General features: G+C 52.9%; 1 long non-coding RNA gene across 1 annotated transcript; it reads left to right on the plus strand.

Annotated features, from left to right (window-relative positions):
* Positions 1 to 875: 875 nt before the first annotated feature.
* LOC309871667 lies at positions 876 to 2,560 on the plus strand. The gene is made up of 2 exons (XR_014315424.1): positions 876 to 1,086; positions 1,894 to 2,560. It is a non-coding gene; the product is annotated as an uncharacterized lncRNA (long non-coding RNA).
* Positions 2,561 to 7,133: the final 4,573 nt, after the last annotated feature.

The raw sequence follows: 7,133 nt of genomic DNA on the forward strand, positions 1-7,133 counted from the left end.
GTCACCCTAAAAATCACGACACTGACAGCCACCATCTCTGGGATGCTGACTTGGAACCAGACCTTGGAAGATTAAAGACACAGCTGGGGACAGGGATCCCTGGGTTCAATCTTGGCTCTGACATGACCTAACCTGATGGCCTGGGAAGTCTGTTAAGTCCTCCTGATCTGCCTTCATGCATTCGGCAAATATTTATTAAGCAGTTGCTCTGAACCACAGAGGTGCTGAGGGCGCCAGTGGACATTCCGGAGACAATCCCTTGTGCAGCACAGCGGGTGGAGACCCTCAAAACTGGACGTGATAGTGATATTAACAAAACTTAAAATTCCACATGTCAGTTGGTGATGGATTGCCTGGAGAGAAGGCGGGCAAGGAGCGCTGGTGAAGGGGCCTTATTCATTGAAACAGGACTGTCAGGGAAGCCCCCGGATACACTCACATCCGAGCAAAGACCTGAAAGAGGTGCGAGAGAAGCCATGTCATTATCTCTGGGAAGAGAGTCCCAGGCAAAAGGACAGCAAGTACAAAGGCCCTGGGACTGCAGCCTGCCTGGTAAGTTCCAGGGGCAGGGAGCAGGCCAGTGTGGCTAGAGGGGAATGGTCAGAGAGTCAAGGTAGGGGCCCACCATGCAGGACCTATGGACCACTGTCAGGACCTTATCTCTTACTCTGGGTAACACAGGAGCCCCAGGAGGGTGTTGAGTAGAGACATGATCTGACTTCCTTTAGTTAGGGAGAAATGGCAGAATGGGGGAGATAGTTTGGAAGGCACTGCCATAATCCACGTAAGCACTGGGTGACTCACGCCCGGGTGGGGCTCCCTTCTGAAGGCTGATGGATGGGATGAAGGGGGGTGGGGGGTTAGAGACACAGAGGAGTCAGTGAGGACACTCAAGTGGCTGGCCTGAGCCCCTGGAAAGATAGAGGTGGCGTTTTCCAGAGCCAGGAAGGCTGCAGAAAGGGCAGGGTCATGCAAGAGTGTAAGAAGTTCTGTTTCTTACCTGGAGGTCTGAGTTGTTGACTAGACACGTTGAGTGGCAGCTGGATCTTCAAGCCTGAGTTCAGGTGACACACCCCAGCAGAAGAGGTATGTGTGGAGATTTTTGGCGTGGAGACGATATTTAGAGACTCAGGGTCTTCCTCTGTTAAATGGGATTAAACAGCATGTGCTTTGCAAGGCTACTGTGAGGCTTGTTAAGCATTGACAAGCCCCACGCAGGGAGGAAAATGCAGGTAAATGTCAGCTCTAATAATTCCATACTCCACTCACTGCATTCTCCTGAGGTCATTATCATCACCATCATCTTTGATTTTACAGATAAGGAAATGGAAGCTCAGAGAGGTTAAGTGACTGATCAAAGGTCACACAGCCAGCAAATGGCAGAACCCGTTTCAGAGGCTGTACTTAGAGTCTTGCTCTTGGGGTGCCTGGCTGGCTCAGTCCATGGAACATGTGAATCTTGATCCCTGGGTCATAGGTTCAAGCCCCACGTTAGGCGTAGAGATTAATTAATTAATTAACTTTAGAGTCCTGCTCTTGATTTTTAAACCTCCTGCTTGTACTCCCAGCACTGGGCCCTTGGATCCTGAGTTGCCCGGGACCTGAGCCAGCCCCTCCCAAACAGGAGGGCTACTGTGGCCTCAGAGCCTTCTGGTTAAAGGACTGGATCACCTAAGCGACTCAGCTCTGCTCCTACTAGTGATGTGACTCTGGAGCTATGACTCATCCTCCTTGTGCCTTAGTTTCTCCAGTGGTGACACAGGATAACAGAGGCTCTTGGTAGGACTGAATGGGTGGACCCATGCCCAGAAACATAGTGAGTGCTTAGTAGATGCAGTCTGTTGATATCCTTGTGGTTCCTCCTATCACTTTCCACTAAATGTTTGTCCCCAGGATGTGCCAGACTGTCACCTTCTACCCCTTCCTGGTGTTGCTTTTCTGCCCTGGCTGCGGTGAGCTCCGTGTCTTTGGGTTTCTTGCCCTGAGCCCGCGTTTCCTCCTGCCCCCACGTGGGACGATGGCCTCTGCCTGGCGTGGAGATTAACAGACACGGTGCCTGCAAAGGACAGTGGGGTCGGTACTGCGGCTTGCCCAAAGTGGGTGCTCAGTGTTCACGGATGTTCGCAACAGTCAGAAACGCAGACGCCCTCCCCTGCAGGCTGGAGAAGGCAGCCAGGGAAGGCTCTCCTGGCGGAACAGCACTCCGCCATGGAGCCAGTCGTGGACCCTTTCAGCAGCAGGGGGGAGCCTTGCAGGCGTCACATTGTGTGGAAGATGATGGATACAAAGAGGACACACTGCGTGGGTCACTCTGTTTGAAACTCTGGTTGAGACAGAAGCCCCCCCGGGGCTGGCGGCACAGAGATTGGTGGTGACCTGGGACAGAGGGTGGCAAAGGTCGCCTGGGAAGGAGCCTGGGCAAGCCCGGCAAGGAAGTGTTTGTATCTCATTTTAGGGGGTTGATTTGTAGAATCTGTAAATGTCTACGAATTTTAGGGCCGGTTCATTATTTCCCATTATTTTAGAAGGTGTCATCATAAATGTATTACTATTTTTCTGACGTTCTGTGGCCACCAAGGCCCCCGTTAGCCCCCATATCCCTCCCCCGTCCTGGCAGAGGGGTGACCTGACATTACAGAGAGCCCTCAGACCCACGGACAAACCTGGTTCGGTTAGAACTTCCTGGCTGTCCGCCCCAGGAAGGTCACTTAAGCCTCCGTTTCCTCTTCTGTTAAATGGGGCCGATGCTGGTGCCTGGGCTGGTGAGATCATTGCCAAGATTCAGACAGATGTGCCGGGCGAGGCCATGGATATGTGAGGTCAGGGAAACAAACAAGCAAACCGAAGAAATAACACACGCAAGCGGAGGCGAGGGATGGGGGTGATCGAGAGTGGGGGTCTGAAGCCAGAACCCTGGGAATCAGATACTGCTCCGGGGCCAGTCCCGTCTCCTCTCTGTGCCTCATGTCTTCACTGTAAGCTAGGATGCTGCCAGCACCTGGCTCGTAGTAGGGCTGTGGTGGGGATTTACAGAGGTGAGGCACTGCGAGTCCGAGCGGAGATCAGCACACGGTGCTCCTGAGTATCAGTCACTGTCGCTGTTCTCAGGGACGGCAGGGGAGGGGCTCGCAGCCTGCAACCTTTGGGGGCTAATTCACAAAGCCCAGTCCTCCGGACTGTGGCCCCCGCAGCGGCAGGGGTGTGTAGCTCGGCCACAGCTGGGTTCAGAGTGCCGTGCCGCCGTGCCCCTGTGCCCCGGGCTCCTCCACTTGGCCCCCACGGCTGGGAAAGAGCGCTTCCTTCCTCTGTTCTGGGTGCCAGGCAGGCCCAGAAACCGCCTGATGTCAGCAGGGCCGGCCTGCCCTCTGATGGGGAGGATGTGGGCGGGTGCCCTGGGCACAGATGAGCTGGGCAGACGTGCCCTGGGGCGGCACAGTCAGAGCTGATGTGGGCATCACACACCCGCTGCTTATGGAGTTGGCCCTGACCTGGTGTGCCCACGCAGGGCGGCTTCCTGGCAGTGCGGAGGTCACAGTGGGGAGACCCAGGGTGGACTGGGGTCAGGGAGGGTAGTCTGTCCCCACTTCTCAAAATACAGCTGACGGTTGGCTTCCCGGGGCTCTGCCCTCAGGAAGGGCTGGTGCTGTGTGTGTCGCAGGGGACACGGCTGGGGATGGCTTGGGGGGGTCCCAGATTGTGCATACGGATGGGGGTGGCTACGTGTCTAAGCACGTGTGCGAGTGTGAATGTACAGCTTAAGAGGGCGAGTGAGCATGTGTATGTGTGTTCACGTGGGTTTGAGTAGGTATCTGAGTGCTGTGCATACAAACATGTTTAAGCATGTGAGTGTGTGTTTGCGTGTGTGGGTAACAAAATGAGTGTGTATAATGGCACATATGAGCATGTGTCCCAGGGTCTGGACCTCCAGGTCGGTGTGTCTGAGTGTGTGGGAAAGTACTGAGTGAGTGTGTGTACGTGTGCACTCTCGTGACATGCTTCCGCATACACGGCTTCGCTCGGTCACCTGAGAGCGCTGGTGGGTGGGCGGGGCCCGCGGATCATGTATTCAGAACCTTGTCTGAAGCGACCAAAGAGCTCTGGGGAGAAGGGAGGAGATAAAATCTTCACATGGAGCTCTGACCGCTCAGAACGAATGTCAGCTGCCAGTCCCCCGGCCAGCAGAACCAGCCCTGACTGCTTCAACTTCTCATGCCGCCAGCAGCGTCCAAGAAGGCTTGACCTGGGGGCCACTTTATGGTAGCCTCCAAACCAGACCAGCACATGGTCAGCCTTTTTATCAGCCAGTAATCACAGCAAATATTCATTCATTCATTCATTCATTCATTCACCGGTGTTTCCTGAGCACCTATAGTGTTCCAGGCACGGTTCCTGGCACTGGGGATGCATCAGAGAACAAGACAGACAAAAATCCCTTTGCTCATGGTGCTAATATACTGGAGACCAAACAGACCGTAAAATAAGTGAACAGCAGATGGAGAGGGTTGATTGGTAGTATGTGCTATAGATAAAAATAAAACAGGAGAGGTAGAGAACACCAGATGGGCTTGCTGTTTTTAAAAGGTTGGTCAGCTAAGACGTCAATGGGAAGATAACATTTGGGCAAAGACTTGAAGGAGTGGAGAGGTGAGCCAGGTGGATGTTTTGGGGGAAGAACATTCTAAGCAGAGGGCATAGCAAGTGCAAAGGCCCTGGGGTGGGCACATACCTGATTTGTTCAAGATGCCCAGGTGGATTGCCAGGGTGTGTGTGTGTGTGTGTGTGTGTGCGTGTGTGTGTGTGTGTGTGTGTGTGTGTGTGTGTAACTGGTTATAAAAGCAAAGAGCACTCATGAAAAGATTAAAAAAATAGAGAATGTATAAAGGAGAAATGAAAATCCAGAGTAACTGGAGTGGGGAGGAGGGAGACGGGGTAAGGATCAGGGGTGTCTGTTGTACAGTTTATTCAATAATCAAAGCGATTTTCCGTTTTGACAACGTAACAACAAAATGGTGCAGCTGTGTCCAACTCCCTCAGCCACAGCAAAATCCCAGCTCTGTGCCTCTCACCCTAGCCCTGACCCATCTGCACACACAGTAGGTGCTTGCTCAAGGGAGCTTCTGCCTTCCATGTCTTCCCAGTTTCCCAAGGCCTGAAGGGGAGAGGGTAGATGGGTGCGAACCCCCTGATGCAGAGGTTGAGTCCCCAGTCCCTGCAGACCGCTGGCCTGGCCCCCAGTGGCCCCAGAAGGACAGCGTTGCTGTTTCCTCCCCCTGCTTTTATGAGCTGTGAAGGAGGCTTGTCCCGCGTTGCACAATTGCTCCTTAATTGTCATTTCCTCTCAGTTATGAATTATGTCATGGATATGGCCACTCACATTATTAAACTTCCACCGAGGCCTTATCGTCTGGACCCCGGCCAGGAACCCGGCCTGACCTACTTTCCCACCGGATTTCAAAACCGCCTCCCTCGGCCTTTTGTTGGACTTTTCCTAAGGAGAGTTCATCATGCCCAAAAGCTTGCCGCTAAAAATAAAAACTAGAACGGGGCAGGGCAGGGCTTGGGGCGGGGGGGGGGGGGCGGGGGGACACAGCTGGCCCCATGAAGGAAAGCCTGAGGCTGAGAGCAGCCCCCTCGACTGTGGCCAAGCTCCTCCCTGACAGGACAGGACAGGACAGGCAGTCTGTCCTTGGGACACACAGAACAGGCTGTGACACAGGCCACAGTCAAGTGTCCCCTGGATGATTGGATCTAAACTCCTTGTTTCTCAGTCACGGACGGGACAATTGACTTTAAGACTCAGGCCAACTTGGGTTTGAATCCTGATTCTGCTACTGGCCAGCTCATTCATTCATTCATTCATTCATCCCCGCGCATATATTGAATAGCTCCTGAATGCTGGCACAGTGCCAGGCACTGGGGAGATAGCCGAGAACAAGGCAGACACAGTCCCTGCCCTCGTAGAGCTTCTAACCCTGTGGACAGAGGTGGGCATGAAACAGTCACTTTTGTAATATGAACCATGAAGGAAACAAGACAATGCCGTGGGCCCGATGGTAATAGGAAGAGCATTCACTGAGATGGTCAGGGAGGTCTCTCTGAGGAAGGAGGCCATTAAGCTCAGACTCCATGATGAGAAGATCCAAGTCTTGGAAGCAGTGCTGGATAAGGGTGAGGCCAGGGAGCAATCCAGTCAGCAGAATGAAAGGGGACATTTCTCAGTCTCGTCCAAAGGCAGGTTGGCACTTAAGAGGGGATACTCTTCACCCTGGGCATCTCACTTGTCTCAGCCTTGGCCTGGACCTGCCCCTAAGGAGAAGACTCCAAGGAGGGAACAGCAAGTGCAAAGGCCCTGTGGTTGGGAATGCGGCTAGTGTGATGGGGCAGAGAGAGCCAGGAGAAGCATCGGGGATGAGAATGGCATTGTAAAGCTGGTGAGGGCAGATCACAGAGGGCCTTGAAGGCCATGGTGAGGATTTGGTGAGAGACAGAGGTATATTTTGAGGATAGAACCAATGGCACTTGAGGGTGAATTGATATTTTCAGGGCAGGTGAGGAGGAATCAGGACCAACCCCTGGGCTGGATGGATGGTGAGTCCCTGACTGATCTAGAGGAAACTGGCAAGTGCTTCATCTCCCCTGAGTCTTTTTTCTTCATCTGAGCAGTAGGGATAATAATACCAATGTCCCAGACACCATATCAACCCTAGCTCAGAGGCTGGCATGCAGTAAACACCCTTCCGATGGCCTGGCCAGGCTTAGTGATTTGCCTGGAGTCACCTGGCAAGCTGATGGCACAGTCGATCTTGAACCCAGACCCTGGTCTGTAGGACGTGCCATGGCAGGCAGGGTTCGGCCTTGGCACACGACTCTCTTAGAAATGCAATCTCCCAGCCAAACAGGCCTTGGTGGCAGAGGCCCATTTTTGTTCTTTCTGAATTGTGCTTATGCGTGGGGCTATTTATCTAACTTGGCTGAAGTTGGAAGCCTGGGCCTGTAAACATACCTTTTTAATTATTATACAAATGGGACATGTTCATGGAATAAAAATTTGAAAATGCTAATAAGCAAAAAAAAAAAAGAAAGAAAGAAAGAAAGAAAAAAGAAAAGAAAGGAAGAGAGAAAAAAGTGGGGAG

This window comes from Mustela nivalis (genome assembly GCF_964662115.1).
Source record: "Mustela nivalis genome assembly, chromosome: 8".
NCBI classification, from domain to species: domain Eukaryota; kingdom Metazoa; phylum Chordata; class Mammalia; order Carnivora; family Mustelidae; genus Mustela; species Mustela nivalis.